Source organism: Gopherus flavomarginatus, chromosome 3 (genome assembly GCF_025201925.1).
Source record: "Gopherus flavomarginatus isolate rGopFla2 chromosome 3, rGopFla2.mat.asm, whole genome shotgun sequence".
Classification (NCBI taxonomy): domain Eukaryota; kingdom Metazoa; phylum Chordata; order Testudines; family Testudinidae; genus Gopherus; species Gopherus flavomarginatus.
Window position 1 is genome coordinate 144,804,101 of NC_066619.1, and position 18,744 is coordinate 144,822,844.

An 18,744-nucleotide genomic window follows, 5' to 3' on the forward strand; every position below is an offset into this window, starting at 1 on the left:
CTATTCTGGATCTATAAGAAACTGTATCAGGGAGTTTGGAGAGAAACCTAGTTGCACGTCTGATCCCTCTGAGCCCCCAGAGTGAACAACAACCAAAATCTAACAGCACACACAAAACTTCCCTCCCTCAAGATTTGAAAGTATCTTGTCCTCTGATTGGTCCTCTGGTCAGGTGACAGCCAGGCTTACTGAACTTGTTAACCCTTTACAGTCAAAGAGATATAAAGTACTTCTGTGCTATTAACTTTTCTTATCTGTTTATGACAGTAGTATATAGAGCAATACAAACAAGTTATTGTCCATGTGAAATTGTAGTTTGTACTGACTTTGCTAGTGCTTTTCATGTAGCTGTTGTAAAACTAGGCAAATATCTAGATGAGTTAATGGACCCCCTGGAAGAGTCCTGCGTACCCCAGGGGTACACGTACACCTGCTTGAAAACCTTTGCTTTAGAGTAACTAATAGGAAACCAGAACCTACTTGCAATGCTTTTTGAGCAGTATAGCAGACAAGTGGCAGTTTTCAGTATTGATTTTATTAGTTCCCTGCAATGTCACATAATTCCTAGAACACGAGCAACAGTATTTGCTATGATATTAAAGACAAGCACTAAACAGCACTCAGTTGTCGCATTGATGACTCTGGTATAAATATCTAAATGGAGAGAGAGGGCTTGTCTACATTGCCCATAGTTCAGACTAAAGGGGGCTGAGTAACAGCATGTGCCAAAGTGCTGTGCTGTAATTCTCCTGTGTGGATGCTGTGGGTGCCAGCTAAAAGGTTCCCAGTTCATATTAACATAGTCCTGTTTGAAGAGGACTTTGGGGAGCACTGCTATTCGCTCCCCCATAGTCTGATCTGCAGAGCAGTGTATACATGGCCACAGAGACAGATACACACCATGGTGATATAGGGTTAAATATCAATAGAAACTATTGAGATCAGGGTCTACGTGTTTGCACAGCATTTAACATTATGGTGCCTTATTGACAGCTAGGGCCTCTGGCTGTTACCACTGTATAATTAATAAAAATAATAAATACAAGGCTAATTTATAGCTGAGATAGCAATGCAGCGTATCTATCCTATTAATAGTATTGCTATGAAATATTATCAAAAACGTATATCTATCCACTCTCCTTCTTACATCTGTAAATAGCTTTCAGTATAGATTCACAGCTCTCAATATGTAAATAATTTAATACCAGGGCTAACAATTCGTAGGGGGCTTCTCTTACACAGTATTTTTATCCCCATCAAAATCGGAAATGACGCTTCTCCATATTTGCCACTCACATTGTCAATGGAGGATGGGCAACCTCTTTTATTTACCTTAGAAATATAACACTGTAGACAAAATAGGACCTTGTCTAAGCCAAAAACATAGGTTAGAAGAATAAATTGCTCAGAAAAAGTAAAGTGATGTGATTGCTTCAGATATGTAGAAACAACTGATATGGATCATACACCTCTGTATCTTGTCAAAGACCTTTTAGCATTCAATATTGCTTTCTAAACAATGGAAGAAGAGAATCCAGAAATCTAGGTGTGTGACCAGAAGAGGAATGATCAGGGAATGCCAAAACTCCAGCAATAAAGCATATGCTAAACCAAAGCAACCAAAGAGAAAAGAAAGAAGCAAGGATATAAATTACTGGTTGAAACCAACCCCTTTCGAACTCTTCAAACTGAACATCAGAAACTTTACAACGACACGGCTCGGGTAGACATCTGCATTTTAGATAAGTGAAGGGACAGCTGTGGACATTTATTTTGTATGTATTGAAATATATTTGTTTATATATTTGGTTGCTGAAGAGCTAATAGTTTAATGATCATTTGGATGGCTTTATTATTAGTAGTTTTGGATTTCACAGAGTCTGTTCCAAACATTTCAATTGTTGTTATTCTTCACTGTGGAAGGGTGAGTTTTTGAAACAAGGTGGTGGTGATGGTGATGATGATGATTTAGTTTTCCTATCCTGTGAATATTTGAGTTAGAAATTGTTCAAGTCTTGAATCGGGACAAGAAATCAAAATCCTGAAAGTATGGGAAAATGGAGATTTTCTCTGTTTTGGAGTGATTGAAATATTTTGTTTTGATAATTTTGCAATGTTTCATTTTAATTTTTGACTATCTTACAATATTTTTCTGTATAATTAGCTTCATTTTAAAAACAAAAACTGGTTTTGAGCAGGGAAAACAAAAATTTAGAAAATGTCAAAATGAAATGTTTCAACAATTTCCATTGTTTTCCAAAATTTTTTTAAGACAGGAAATTAATCCAACAGACTCCTGTTCATAAACAGTTTTGATTTTGACAAATCAGCATTTTTCAGTTAAAAATGATTAGTCAAAAGAACAGCAACAGTGGGCCTGACCAATGATCTAGGCCAGTATCCTGCCTTCTGACTGTGGCCTCTGCCAGATGATTCAATGGGAATGAACAGTGATCCATCCCTCGTCGTCCAGTCCCAGCTTCTGGCAGTTCAACATTTATGGACATCTGGATTATGAGGTTGCATCCCTGACCATCTTGGCTAGTAGCCATCGATGGACCTATCCACCATGAATGATCTAATTCTTTATTGAACACAGTTATACTTTTGGCATTCATAGAATCTTATGGCAACAAGTTCCATGGATTGACTGTTTGTTGTGTACAGAAGTACTTCCTTTTGTTTGTTTTAAACCTGCTGCCTATTAATTTAGTCAGGTGACGCATGGTTCTTTTGTTATGTGACGCAGTAAATAACACTTCCTTATTCACTTTCTCCACACCTGTCATGATTTTATAGACCTCTATCATATCATACTTTAGTCAGTTCTTTTCCAAGCTGAACAGTCCAAGTCTTTTCACCTCTTCTTATATGGAAGCTGTTGCATAGTCCTAGTCATTTTTTGTGTCCTTTCTTTGTACATTTTCCAATACGAATGTATCTTTTAGGAGGTGGGACAACCAGAACCACAACCTGTATTTGAGGATTTATATAGTGGCATTATAATATTTTCTGTTTTATTATCTATCCCTTTCCTAATGGTTCCTAACATTCTGTTAATTTTTTTTGACTGTTGCTGCACATGTAGCAGATATTTTCAGAGAACTATTCATGAGAGCTCCAAGATCTCTTTCTTGAGTGGTAACAGCTAATTTAGACCCCAATATTTTGTATGTATAGTTGGGATTATTTTTTCCACTGTACACTACTTTGTACTTATCAACATTGAATTTAATTTCTCATTTTGTTGCCCAGTCATTCAGTTTTGTGAGATCCCTTTGTTACTCTTCACAGTCTGCTTTGAACTTAATTATACTGAGTAATTTATTAATTTGGTATAGTATTGCTATCTCACTGTTCACCCCTTTTTCAAGATAATTTATGAATATGTTGAATAGCAATGGTCCCAGTACAAATTCTTGGAGGAACCCCCCTCTTTACCTCTGTAAATTGTGAAAACTGATAATTTATTCCTACCCTTTTTATTCTGTCTTTTAACCAGTTACTGATCCTTGGGAGGACCTTCCCTCTTATCCTATGGCTGCTTACATTGCTTAAGAGCCTTTGGTGTTGCATCTTGTCCAAGGCTTTCTGGAAATCCAAGTATCCTATATCAACTGGATCGTCATTTTTCACATTTTGCTGACCTCCTCAAACACCGTCTTGACTCTTCCCCAACATATTGTGTTCACCTATGTGTTTGATAATTCTGTTCTTTACTATAGTTTCAATCAGTTTGCCTGATACTGAAGTTAGATTTACTGGCCTGTAATTGCCAAGATTGCCTCTGGATCCTTTTTTAAAAATTGGTGTTACATTAGCTACCCTCCAGTCACCTGGTACAGAGGCTGATTTAAGCAATAGGTTACATATCACAGTTAGTAGAACTGCAATTTCATATCTAAGTTCCTCCAGAACTCTTGGGTGAATGCCATTTGATCCAGTTGACTTATTAGTGTTTAATTTTTCAATTTGTTCCAAAACCTCCTCTACTGACACCTCAATCTGGGACAGTTCCTCAGATTTGTCATCTAAAAAGAATAGCTCAGGTGTGGGAATCTCCCTCACATCCCCTGTAGTGAAGACCGATGCAAAGAATTCAGTTAGCTTTTCCATAATGGTCTTGTCTTCCTGATTATTTGGCAGACTTCTTGCTCCTGATGTGCTTAAAAATGCTGTTAGTTTTTGTGTCTTTAGAAAGTTGCTCTTCACATTAATTCTTGACCTATCTTATTATACTTTTACATTTGACTTGCTAGAGTTTATGTTCCTTTCTATTTTCCTCACTAGGATTTGATTTTCAATTTTTAAAGGATATCTTTTTAGCCTTTAACTACCTCTTTTAGTCTGCTGTTTAGCCATGTTGGCATATTTTTGGTTTCTTACTGCTTTTAGGTGGGGTATGCTTTTAATTTGAGCCTGTATTATGGCATTTTAAAATAGTTTCCCAGAAGCTTAAAGGCATTTCACCCTTGTGACTGTTCCTTTTAATTTCCATTTAACTAGCTTCCTCATTTTTGTGCAGTTCCTTTTTTTGAAGTTATATGCTACTGTGCTGGGTTTCTTTGGCATTTTTCCTCCCTAAAAGGATGTTAAATTTAATTACATTATGGTTGCTATTACTGAGCGGTTCAGCTATAATTACCTCTTGGACCAGATCCTGTGCTCCACTTAGGACTAAATCCAGGATTGCCTCTCCCCCTGTGGGTTCCAGGACAGCCTTCTCCAAGAAGCAGTCATTAATGGTGTCTAGAAATTTTACCTCTACATCCCGTCTTGAGGTAACATGTACCCAAGTCAATGTGAGGACAGCTGAAATCCCCCATTATTATTGTGTTTTCCATCTTTGCAGCCTCTGTAATCTCCCTAAGCATTTCACAGTCACCATCACCATCCTGGTCAGGCTGTCACAGTATATTCTTGTTGCTGTATTATTACGTTCCAGCATGCAACTTCTATCCGTACAGAGTCTATGGACCAAGTAAATCATTTAAGATTTTTTACTTTATTTGATTCTGTGCTTTCACATTATAGAGCCACCCATCTGCCAACATAACCTAATCGGTCGTTGCTATGTATCTTGTACCCTGATATTACCATGTCCCATTGATTATCCCCATTCCACTAAGTTTTTCTGATGCCTATCAATATTTTCATTTAATGCAAGGCACTATAGTTCACCCATCTTAGTATTTAGACTTCTAGAGAGACAAGGTGGGTGAGCTGATATCTTTTATTGGACCAACTTTTTTTGATGAGAGAGACAAGCTTTTGAGCTCACACAGAGCTCTTCTTCAGGTCTAGGAAAGGTACTCAGAGGGTCACAGCTAAATATAAGGCAGAACAGATTGTTTAGCATAAGTAGTTGACACGTATTGCAAGGGACCATTTTAGGTGAAGTGGCCCATTAATAACTCACCAGTCATGGGGGCAGGGGGGAAGCTGGGGGATGATGTAGGGTGGTTAGGGGGTTATATATTGTTGTAAGAAGGTGGGGGATGGTGGAGGGTGGTTAGTGGGTTATATATTGTTGTAATAATCCAGAGTCCGTATTCAGTCCATGATTTTTGGTGTCTAGCAGAATTATATATTTATGTTCTCAGGCTCACTTTCTGAAGGTGTTGCACAGGTTTCCTTTGAGGACAAAGACTGAGAGGTCACCCATAATCACTTTCTGAAAGTGTTCACCCATGGGTGATACGGTGTTTTTGTTTTTTATCATTTTTCTGCGTGAGTTCATTTGAGAATGTGGTGATTGTCTGGTTTCACCCACATAGTTGTTTTTGGGGCATTTAGTGCCCTGGATGAGGTACACCACAAATTGTGATAGGCATGTGTAGGGCCCATGGATCTTGAAAGCTGTGTTGTGGGGGTGTTGATCATCACAGCGGTGGAGATATGTCTACAGGTTTGGCATCTTTTATTCTGCAGAATCTAGTGCTGCTATGAGTTGGAGTGTCCTGCTCTGTGGGGAGCTTGCTTTGCATGATGAGCTTGGGCGGTGGTTTTGAAGGCCAGAAGAGAGGGTTCAGAGACGATTTCTTTCACAATGTGGTCCCCATCAAGTATGGGTTGTAGTGATATGTGTAATGATACCCATATGGGTTCCAGTTTGGGGTGCTAAGTGACAGCTTTAGACTTCTAGCATTTGTTATGTAAGCACAAGTCCATTTTGTCAATATTCCTCTGTCAGGAATCAGGGTCCCATTGTGTAAAGCACCGCACATACATAGCAAAAAGAAAAAAAATAATAATAAACAATTTCTGTTGATATGGTGGTTTGTGCAGCAGTAGAAACAAATGGACATTCTCCAGGACTGTCCTTGAGAATGAAAGACAATTCTCATGCTTTTCACGCACACGGATCCTGTTTGAACCTGACAGCTTTTGTGCTGACAGGAGCAGCTGTGCTTGCTCTCATGGTTTCATAATGAGATCTGTGCATCTCTAGTCTGGTTTTCAGAACAGAGGATCTATGAACTAAAACTTTCCTTTTTTATTTTGCTCTTGCTGTGGGCAGACTGCCCCTCTCCCCCCAGTCTTCCAGGACACCTGAACATATACAGTACTAATAAGTGTTTCCCTCCGAGAGTTGAGACAACAAAAGGCAATAAAGAGCAGTTCAGCCTTCAAGCACCGAGACAGCAAAGGGATGGACACAAAGAAAACAAAGAAACTTATGCACACCCATGTAGTCTGTCAACAACACCTCCTACCCCGGTTTGTGTGCGTGTAGGGATGAGGGGGAGAAGAAAGAATAATTGTTCTGTTGCTGGAGTGGTTTCTCTGGAGTTGCTGGCCTACAGTGTTTAGGTAGCTACCCTTTACATAATTAGTGGGTCCCTTTCAGCTGGTTTTCCTTAGGTTCTGGAGGCTACAGGACAGTCACTTTATAGCCCTGATTTATGATTCTTAAACATAACATTTTGTTCCCACCATTATCCAGACAGATTATTGATATTTTGCCTCTTCTTTTGTTCTGAGGATGCTAAGCTGCAGCTGGGATGCACCCATGGACAAAGACACTCGCATTGTTTGGTTTTGAAGAAACTTTTCTTCATGTGTCTTAAGAAGCCTGTTCATTGCAACAGAAAGGTGTAGCTCCTGATGTCTCTGGCTAGACTATATCTCCCAAAATGCACCATGGTCAGGGGACTCAGGTGGACACAGTCACAGAGATTAATGCCGACCTGATATAAAATGAAAGATTTTGTTTTCCCAGATGAAGAGTTTTCATTTTTCAGAAACCGAATTTTCCACTGAAAAAATATTGACAGAAAGCACCCAGCCAACCCTACTGCAACACACAATACACCATACACCAAGTGACCCAGCATGTTCTCAAAGGGGCAGGTCCCATTGCTATGTTTCTATAATACTTAACAGTTCTTCCCATAAGAAATTTAAACAATACAGCTACAGCCATTAGAGCTGGTCAAAACTCAGAATTTCCAGTATGTGGGAATTATTGACATTTTGACATTTGTTTTTGGTATAATCAGAATAAACCAAATATTTCTGAAATTTTCCACAGATCAGAATTCCTGGAAAAAAGTCAGCTTTAGAAAAGTTTGTTTTGTAGTTTCGATACTTAATTTTGTTATTTTTATGTTTTTCTTATGTTTACATTATTTCATAATATGTCGGCTAGAGTAGTAGTTTTCAAACTGCGGGTTGCGACCCAGTACTGGGTCGAAGAATGTCAGGCACTGGGTTGCAGTAACTCTGGTCAGCACTGCCAACTGGGCTGTTAAAAGTCCCATGGGCGGTGCTGCCTGGCTAAGGCAGGTTAGTTCCTACATTTTCTGACGCCGCTTGCGCCCCGGAAGTGGCCAGCAGCAGTTCCGGCTCCTAGGCAGGGGGGCCAAGGGGTTCTGCGCACAGCCCCCACCCCAAGGACCGGCTCCACACTCCCATTGGCCAGGAACCAGTCAATGGGAGCTGGGGGGGGGAGCTGTGGGTGAGAGCCAAACAGAGCCCCTTGTGAACCTCCGCCTAGTAGACAGACCTGCTGAGACTGCTTCTGGGAAGCAGCGTGGTCTGCAGTGCCAGGATAGGCAGGAAGCCTGTCTTAGCACCCCTGTTGCACTGCTGACCAGGAGCTGCCTGAAGTAAGTCTGCACCCCAACCCCGTACCCAAATCCCCTGCCCCAGCCCTGAGCCCCCCCAAACCTAGACCCCCTTTCTGCATGCTAAACCCAGCCCAGAGCCTGCACCCCCAGCGCAGACCCCTGACCCCCTCCTGCACCCCAACCACCTGCCCCAGCCCAGAACTCCTTCCACACTCCAAACCCCTCATTCCCCGTGGGCATCAACAATTTTCTTTAACTCGGTCATCAGAAAAAAAAATTGAAAACCACTGGCCTGAAGTGTCACCCTCCAGGAACAATCAGCATACTACCCAGAGAAGGCTGGAGTAGACACAGCTCTGCTCTCTCTCTGCAGCAGACATTTTTAATAGCAAAGTGATTGTTATCACTCTGCTACAATGAAACCTCATGGCCAGGGGCTGGTGTCAGATCTGTCATTTGCTGAAGAAGGTCCAGCCACTAATCTCCTATGAACACCACTTTTCTTGAAGTGAGTGTGAAGAAAATGGAAGCAAGCCATGTTGAATGCAGAGGTGGGGGCGGAGAGGAAAAGACAGGGCTGCTGCACTGCTATTATGCAGGGGTGGTTACCGTGGCTCTGAAAAGAGGCTGAATCTGATGTGCAGAATGAGCTGTAAGTGAAGTGAGCAGATGCACTTGGAGCATTTGAGTTTATTGGGCCAGATTTTCAGCTGTTGCATACCAGTAAAACGCCATTGAAGTCAACAGAACTATGCTAACTTACACCGGTGCAGACCTAGCCTGAGTGTTTGCGAACCTTATGCACATGACGTTAACTATAAGATCTTCTGATCGATTCAGCCTAGATGTGTCCGCTTCTTTGTGCAACTATGGAAACAACTTATATTTCACAGTAACATGCAGAAGCTTCTCTTCTTGGCTCTGTGCAGCATTCCAAGTGCATCTCCAACATGACCGACAAACTTGCATTTGACATAAAAGCATCTCAAGGCAAAGAGACTATTGAACACTGCTCATTATGGACCAGAAAGCTGAACTATTTTCCAAGCTATTACTTGTGGTGATGATGATGATTCAGACAAGACAAAAAAGTAATCATAGTTACAAGTTCCCTTCAATTTCTATCAATGTCTGTCATGAGGATGAAGCGGTAAATAGCCTTCAAAGATGACTTTTACACCTCAGTTGGAAACAGAATGCTAAATACAGCAACGTGGTTCCAATTTTCTGCAGCTAATTTGAGAGGAGGGGCAAACTGGAAGAATTAGTCATTTAAAAAAGAGGCAGTATGGTCTAATGGAGAGGACATTGCTCTGGGGTTCAGGAGCCCTGCATTCTGTTCCTAGTTCTGCCCATGACCTTGTACATATCTCTGTGCCTTCATTGCCCCCTTGTCTGTTATTATTTAGTATTCAGACTGTGGTAACACCTTATGAGAATACCCTGGTCGGGACCCCATTGTGCTGGATATTCTACAAATGGATAACAAATGACCATCCCTGCCCCACAGAAGGTGCAGTCTGGGAAACTAGATAACACAGCCAAATGAGACAAGCCAGTTTGTCAGGGTGGGAGGAGAGGGAGGTGGGCTAACAAATACACAAGTAGTTTGTCCTGTCTCATTAGATTGCACGTTCTTGGGCAGATGCTGTATTTTAGTGTGTTTTGATACAACACAATGGGGTCCTTTTCCCAGCTGCAGCACTGTAACTGATAATATCTGTATGAATGGAGGAACAGAAAGCCATCACATTCAGATTATAAAACTGATTTATGAAGAAATCCAAGTACTAAATCTGTTATAATTCCGTAAACGTTACTGCATGCACAGTTCATCAGAGAGCTCTTCTTTAGGCTATGTGGAATCTCAGAGCTTTTCTTCATTTACCAGGGGTGCAACATCCAGTGATCGATCCACCAGGGTTTGATTTAGGTGGTCTAGTGAAGACCCACTAAATCAACCACCAATCACTCTCCTGTCAATTCCGGTACTCCACCAGAATGAGAAGAATAAGGTAAGTCAATGGAAGATTTCTCCCATCAGAGCAGTGCAGTGTAGACACAGCAATACGTCAACCTAAGGTAAGTCGACCTATGTTATTCATAGCTGGAGTTGCATAACTTAGTTCGACTTAGCTCCATAGTGTAGATCTGCCCACAGACTCATGATCACCATGATTGCATAAGCAGCAAAGAGTCCTGTGGCACCTTATAGACTAACAGACGTTTTGGAGCATGAGCTTTCGTGGGTAAATACCCACTTCGTCAGATGCATGTAGTGGAAATTTCCAGGGGCAGGTATATATATGCAGGCAAGCTAGAGATAATGAGGTAGTTCAATCAGGGAGGATGAGGCCCTGTTCTAGCAGTTGAGGTGAGAAAACCAAGGGAGGAGAAATTGGTTCTGTAATTGGCAAGCCATTTGTTTAATTTGTGTAATTGGCAAGCCACAGTCTTTGTTTAATCCTGAGCTGATTTCAAATTTAATGACAATATTTATCTCCAGATCAGTGGCACAACTATGGGCACCCGCATGGCCCCACAATATGCCAATATTTTATGGCCGACCTGGAACAACGCTTCCTCAGCTCTCGTCCACTCACGCCCCTTCTCTACCTATGCTACATTGATGACATCTTCATCATCTGGACCCATGGGAAGGAGTCTCTGGAAAAATTCCACCACGATTTCAATAGCTTCCACCCCACCATCAACCTCAGCCTGGACCAATCTACACGGGAGGTCCACTTCCTAGACACCACGGTGCAAATAAGTGATGGTCACATTACCACCACCCTATACCGAAAACCTACCAACCGCTATGCCTACCTTCATGCCTCCAGCTTCCATCCCGGGCACATCACACGATCCATTGTCTACAGCCAAGCACTGAGGTACAACCGCATCTGCTCTAACCCCTCAGACAGAGACCAACACCTACAAAATCTTCACCAAGCATTCTAAAAACTACAATACCCACATGAGGAAATAAGGAAACAGATCAACAGAACCAGACGTGTACCCAGAAGCCTCCTACTGCAAGACAAACCCAAGAAAGAAACCTACAGGACTCCACTGGCCATCACATACAGTCCCCAGCTAAAACCTCTCCAACGCATCATCAGGGACTTACAACCCATCCTGGACAATGATCCCACACTTTCACAAGCCTTGGGTGGCAGGCCAGTCCTCGCCCACAGGCAACCTGCCAACCTGAAACATATTCTCACCAGTAACTGCACACTGCACCATAGGAACTCTAGCTCAGGAACCAATCCATGCAACAAACCTCGATGCCAACTCTGCCCACATATCTAAACCAACGACACCATCACAGGACCTAACCAGACCAGCCACACCATCACCAGTTCATTCACCTGCACGTCCACCAATGTAATATACGCCATCATATGCCAGCAATGCCCCTCTGCTATGTACATCGGCCAAACTGGACAGTCGCTACGGAAAAGGATAAATGGACACAAATCAGATATTAGGAATGGCAATATACAAAAACCTGTAGGAGAACACTTCAACCTCCCTGGCCACACTATAGCAGACCTTAAGGTGGCCATTCTGCAGCAAAAAAACTTCAGGACCAGACTTCAAAGAGAAACTGCTGAGCTTCAGTTCCTCTGCAAGTTTGACACCATCAGCTCAGGATTAAACAAAGACTGTGAATGGTTTGCCAATTACAGAACCAGTTTCTCCTCCCTTGGTTTTCACACCTCAACTGCTAGAACAGGGCCTCATCCTCCCTGATTGAACTACCTCATTATCTCTAGCTTGCCTGCATATATATACCTGCCCCTGGAAATTTCCACTACCTGCATCTGACGAAGTGGGTATTCACCCACGAAAGCTCATGCTCCAAAACGTCTGTTAGTCTATAAGGTGCCACAGGACTCTGCTGCTTTTACAGATCCAGACTAACATGGCTACCCCTCTGATACATGATTGCATGATCACCATGGTTGCAACCCTTACCAAAAGGGGATCACTGCTCGAGGAGATTTCTCCTGCATAATGGGGCTTCTTTGGTAAGGCCCTGTGCAAAGCTAAATGGTGTGGGTGTTCATCCAAATCCACAGGACTAAGCCAAAACTCAGAATTCAGTCACCAAATGTTGCTCATATCCATGGCACAGTCTAAAGGTTCTTCATGTGTGGAGTGTTGCAGAATTCGAAGACAAACAAATGTTTCATTTTGAGATTTTTTGAAAATTTTGAGGTTGCCAGTGAAAAGTTTGCCTGAGACACAGCAAGTTCTGTTCCTAGGCGAGGCTGAACCTGCTGTCATGTGAAGGTGTGAGACGAATATAAGAACATAAGAAATAACCAAGTGGATCAGACCAGTGGTTTATCTATATCATTATCTTGTCACTTAAAGTGATCAGTCCTGGCTGCTTCTGAGAGAGATGCAATAAACTCTTCAATGAAAATTATGGAATAACATGACTATAGGGGAAGTTTCTTCCTCAACCCAGGCAGTTTGTGGTTGGCTCATACTCTGAAGCATGAGGGAGGGTTTATATTCCTTACTGTCTTTTATCATATCTGTCGTCATAGTGGATGTTCTCATTAGCAATATAAGTGTCCAAGCCTATTAAACTGTTGGCCTCAATGATATTTTCCAGGAATGAGGTCCGCAAGGTAATTGTTACATTAAAATAATAAAATGAGTTTAATCGATTGCCCACTTTTTTGTATTATAAGAAAGGGTAACTTGGACTCTTCATTCTCTCATTTCGAAACTGTTCAGTTTTAAGTTTTTCAATCCATGTCCATAGGGAAGCCTTTCCATAGGTCTAAAAATGCTCATCTCCAGCCCTAAAACCCCTCTGTCTCTGAGAGCTCTTTTTGAGATCGGTGATCAAGGTGGAATGCAGCATTCCAGCTGTGGGGCAGGGGAATGAGGGAGGGAAAATACTGACTTAACAGCATGTCTACGATAATTTCCTTTTTACCTGCCATAGATTATTACCTTGCACCAAGCAAGGAGAAGGATAGCTCAGTGGTTAGAGCATTGGCCTGCTAAACCCAGGGTTGTAAGTTCAGTCCTTGAGGGGGCCATTTGGGGATTAGCCCTGCTTTGAGCAGGGGATTGGACTAAATGATCTTCTGAAGTCCCTTCCAACCCTAATAATCTATGATTCTAAGAAAGCAGTTAAGCATAGGCTTAACTTTAAGCATTTGCTTTAGTCTCATTGACTTCAATGTTAAACATGTGTTTAAATGCTTTCCTGACTAAGGATGTGTTCCTGAACTGGGGAGCTTCACTTGGCCTGATCTTAGTCTACGTGGTCTGAATGAAACTTGGACCTTGCCATTTCACCATGCTGGAGCTATTTTTGCCTTCTTGCTTTATTGTTTGTTATGGGGATTATTTGTTTGGGTATGTGCGCTTTCACTCACTGATTTGGCGTGCTTACATAACCCTTTAATCAGAGTCTAAAGATTTAATTTCATCCATTTTGGCTTTAGGCACTTTTTGACCTGCTCCGTAATTGTTTTTTCATAACTCTTCTTTATAAAGTTCAATGTCTTCATGCTACCTTTTAATATGACCCCTCCCCTAAACACCTTGGGTGAAATCCTAGTGCAATTGAAGTCTGCAAAAATCTCCTACTGACTTCATTGAATGGAATTTTTATTTTTATTTTTGGTTGTGAAGGTTGCATAACAGCTCAACTATAGTAATTTCTTCGCCAGCTCTCCTACATTATTTAGGAATTAATCAAAACTAGTCTTTCCTCGTGTGTTCTGCTCCAGAAAGCTGATGCTCAAGGTTCAAGGAATTGCATTTTAATCCTCATTCCTTCATGACATTTGACCTGTTGGTTTGGTAACTTTCACCTGTATTTTGAAAATGAATAAAATTCATTTACAAATGCACAAAATGTTTGCAAAGTGGAAAACAGCCCTTCCCAGGTCTGATTGTTTCCCTGACTTCTGTGGGAAAGGCATGGCTAGGAAAGGTAATTACAGATGGCCGGATTGGGGAAAAGTTTCTCTGCACAAAAGAAAAGCAAAAAACCTGCTTAGCAAGAAAAGATCCTGAAGGAGTATGTGCCACTATCCAGGCAGCATGGCCATTCCCAGATGGAGGGTTAGGGAAACAGAGACTCCTAACTTGGGGGAGCAAGCCAGCACAACACAGGGAAGCTGCTCAGACCTTTGGGGATGGCATATAGTCGCAAGGAAATGCTGTAATAATTGGGCCTACAAAACTACATTTATTGTAAGATCAACTGTAGGAAATGAATGGAAGGTCATACAATGTCATAATAATCAATAACAATAAATACTAATGGGAAAAGATACAAAAGGGAGAGGGGAAAGACTGAGTTAGTCCAAACAAAAGAGCCTGCTGGTTCTGCAAGGACTGGCGTACAGGAGAATGTGGGACCAAAAGTCAATGGCCCAAAACTGGTGTGTCAGAAGTTAGGTCTAACTGGTGGGCAAAGTAATGAAGGGAGGGCTATTCCACCATCACTCCCTTTGACTTGGGGTGGGGGATGGAGCTGTTTGACAGCTACTGGCAGAGAGACAGCTGAATTGGAAGGTCCTTTAAGAAATGAGATGAGACTTTACCAACAGCCCAGCCCAGCTCAACTAACTTTCACTTTTCCCCCCAAAAGACAACTATTGCCTTCTTTAACACCCTCTAAAAGACTGGAAAAGAGGGGATTTCCTTCTAAATACTCTCTACAGCAGTGACACTCAGACCTCCATGGTTCAGGAGCAAATTTAGTGATCAATATTACCCAAAAGAGCCACAGTCATGTGAATTCAGGGTCTAGTTATTATAGTACTATTCATAGGTAAACAGTATGAAAATATTTTGTATGAGAAAAACAGTATGAGAAATATCTAGTTTATAAATATAGTTTAGCAAAATATGGACCCTGGACTTCAGAAAAGCAATCTTAGACTTCCTTAGGGAACTGGGCAGGATCCCCTAGGAAGTGAATATGAGGAGGCAAGGAGTCCAGGAGAGCTGGCTGTATTTTAAAGAAGCCTTATCGAGGGCACAGGAACAATCCATCCTGGAGTGCAGAAAGAATAGCAAATATGGCAGGCGACCAGCTTGGCTTAACAGTGAAATCTTTGGTGAGCTTAAACTAAAAAAGGAAGTTTAGAAGAAATGTAAATTTGGACAGATGACTAGGGAGGAGTATAAAAATATTGCTCGAGCATGCAGGGGTGTAATCAGGAAGGCCCAGGCACAATTGGAGTTGCAACAAGTAAGAAATGTGAAGGGTAAGAAGAAGGGTTTCTACAGCTATGTTAGCAACAAGAAGATGGTCAGGGAAAGTGTGGGACCCTTACTGAATGCGGGAGTCAACCTAGTGACAGAGGATATGGAAAAAGCTGAACTATTCAATGCTTTTTTTGCCTCAGACTTCGCAGACTAGGTCAGCTCCCAGACTGCTGCACTGGGCAATACAGTATGGGGAGGAGGTGAGAAGCCCTCAGTGGCGAAAGAACAAGTTAAGGACTATTTAGAAAAGCTGGACGTGCACAAGTCCATGGGTCCAGATCTAATGCATCCAAGGGTGCTGAGAGAGTTGACTGATGTGATTGCAGAGCCATTGGCCATTATCTTTGAAAATTTGTGGTGATCGGGGGAGATCCTGGATGATTAGAAAAAGGTAAATATAGTGCCATATTTAAAAAAGGGAAGAAAGAAAACCTGGGAAACTACAGACTGGTCAGCCTCACTTCAGTCCCCAGCAAAGTCATGGAGCAGGTCCTCAAGGAATCCATTTTGAAGCACTTGGAAGAGAGGAAAGAGATCAGGAACAGTCAACGTGGATTCACCAAGGGAAAGTCATGCCTGATCAACCTGATTGCCTTCTATGATGAGATAACTGGCTCTGTGGATATGGGGAAAGCGATGGATGTGATATATCTTGACTTTAGAAAAGCTTTTGATATGGTCTCCCACAGTATTCTTGCCATCATGTCAAAAAAATATGGATTAGATGAATGGATTATGAGGGGGATAGAAGGTTGGATAGATTGTTGGGCTCAACGGGTAGTGATCAACGGCTTGATGTCTAGTTGGCAGCCGGTATCAAGAGGAGTGCCCCAGGTGTTGGTCCTGGGCCGGTTTTGTTCAACATCTTTATCAATTATCTGGATGACGGGATTAATTGCATCCTCTGCAAGTTTGTAAATGACACCAAGCTGGGGGGATAGATACATACACTGGAGGGTAGGGATAGAGTCCAGAGTGACACAGACAAATTGGAGGATTGAGCCAAAAGGAATCTGATGAGGTTCAGCAAAGACAAGTGCAGAGTCCAGCACTTAGGACAGACGAATCCCATGCACTGCTACAGGCTGAGGACTGACTGCTTAAGCAGCAGTTCTGCAGAAAAGGACCTTGGGATTACAGTGGACGAGAAGCTGGATATGAGTCAGCAGTGTGCCCTTGTTGCCAAAAAGGCAAACGGTATATGGGACTGTATTAGTAGGAGCATTGCCAGTAGATCGAGAGAAGTGATTATTCCCCTTTATTCGGCTCTGGTGAGGCCACACCTGGAGTACTGCATCCAGTTTCAGTTCTAGCACTACAGAAGGGATGTGGACAAATTGTAGAGAGTCCAACAGAGGGCAGCACAAATGATTAGGGGGCTGGGGCACATGACTTACGAGGAGAGGGTGAGGGAACTGGGATTATTTAGTCTGCAGAAGAGAAGAGTGAGCGGGGATTTGATGGCAGCCTTCAACTACCTGAAGAGGGGTTTAAAAGAGGATAGTGCTAGGCTGTTCTCGGTGGTGGCAGATACCAGAACAAGGAGCAATGGTCTCAAGTTGCAGTGGAGGAGGTTTAGGTTGGATATTAGGAAACACTATTTCACTAGGAGGGTGGTGAACCACTGGAATGGGTTACCTAGGGAGGTGGTGGAATCTCCATCCTCAGAGATTTTTAAGGCCCAGCTTGACAAAGCCCTGGCTGCGATGATTTAGTTAGGCATTAGTCCTGCTTTAAGCAGGGGTTTGGACTAGATACCTCCTGAGGTTGCTTCTAACCCTGTGATTCTAACAGGAGCTGGGTTGGGAGTTCTCCTCTCCTTTACTCATGTGTTGGGATCCTGGCTCAGGATTCTGCTCTTGACTCCCATACCAAGCAAGGGGTTGATTTTTCTGGGCAAGGAATCTTCTTTCTGAAGAAGCCAGAGATGATGCTTGATGTCTGAGAGCCGCGTAGAATAAGGTGAAGGGCTGGGTGCACTTGTATCTCCTGGTGATTTTGACTGACAGCACATGTGCTGTTTCCAGCAGCAGTAGACTAGAGCATGTGCCCAAGTAAACAGAGCCCTGCCTGTACTGGCTTCTGGGTCTGACCTCCAAATTCACAGAGGTTTGCAGATGAAGTTTTGCACAGCACTAATGCTGGTGCATCTAGTTTCTGCTGAACCCCCTAACCTCTTGGCGGATGACAAAGGGAATCAGATCAAAGTCTTCTAATAGCCATGAATTTGCGAGCACAGTTCTTGTCACTGGCATGGCCTTCCCTAGTGTGGCCATTTGGCCTCTTCCCAGGAATTCCTCTTTTTTAAAGTGAATGTAGGGCTTCTGAAAGGTACCAGATTTATAACACTGGAAAGTAATTCACTTTTATCCCCCGAATTATAGCCCAGGCTCCAGCAGAGCAAGCTTCTCCACTTCATCTAGATCTGCGACCTGTCCTAATCTATCTAACATCCCCTCCTGGATGTGCCCTGTCACCTCAAACATAATGGGACAAAATCTGGTATTCATGGGTGCAATGCTATTGAAGTCAACAGAGCTGTGCCCATTTGCAGCAACAGGGAGTCTGGCCTGTCCCGTCATCTTCCCTTGTTCTTGGTCACTGGTGGCACCACTTTCATCCTTCCCTCCCTCCACACTCGCAAGTCTGGTGTCCAGTTCAGCTCAGCTCTTGTTTTTTAGCTCACTGCCAAGGCCCCATGGCTCCTTCCTTTGCAGTAGTTCTGGGACCCACCCCTAGCTCTATGCTGTCAGGACAATGCTCTGTTTAACTCACACTTTGATTACTGCAACTTCCTGCTCACTGGACTCCCAATTCACTTTTCAGTCCAGAAGGAAAGCTGCTTTCAAGATCACTCCAAATACATCTAACTATTTTCTGACTCCCTTACCTGGATTCCTCTTTCATTCTATTCTTTGTACAGTGGGTGTAGCCAATTGCATTCCTTCCAGTTAGGGCTGGTGGGAAATGGTTTCCCTGACCCAGGAAAGTTTGACATTTTGAAAATTTCCCCTACCCCAAAGTTAAATATAAAAAATTGTTGTGACTCAAAAATCCAAAAAAATAATTTTGTTCAGGTCAATTGAAATGTTTGCTTTCAAACATTTTTAAATGTTTTGATTTTACCCATTGCTTTTTAAACCTTTTTTGTTGTAAATTCACTAAAATTTCAAAATCAAAAATCAAAAAACTCAGGACATTTTGACAATCTCAAAACTTCAACCAATTTTCCCCTCGTAAATTGGGTGTTTTGTCGAATCTGATACTTTCAGGAACAAGTTTGGTTTGGTTTTCTGATGAAAAATTTTTATTGGAAAGTTCCCAACCAGCTCTACTTCTGGTGCAATATGAATTCATGAAATGTAATTATTATAATGATGATGATGATGATCATTATTGAGATCCCATT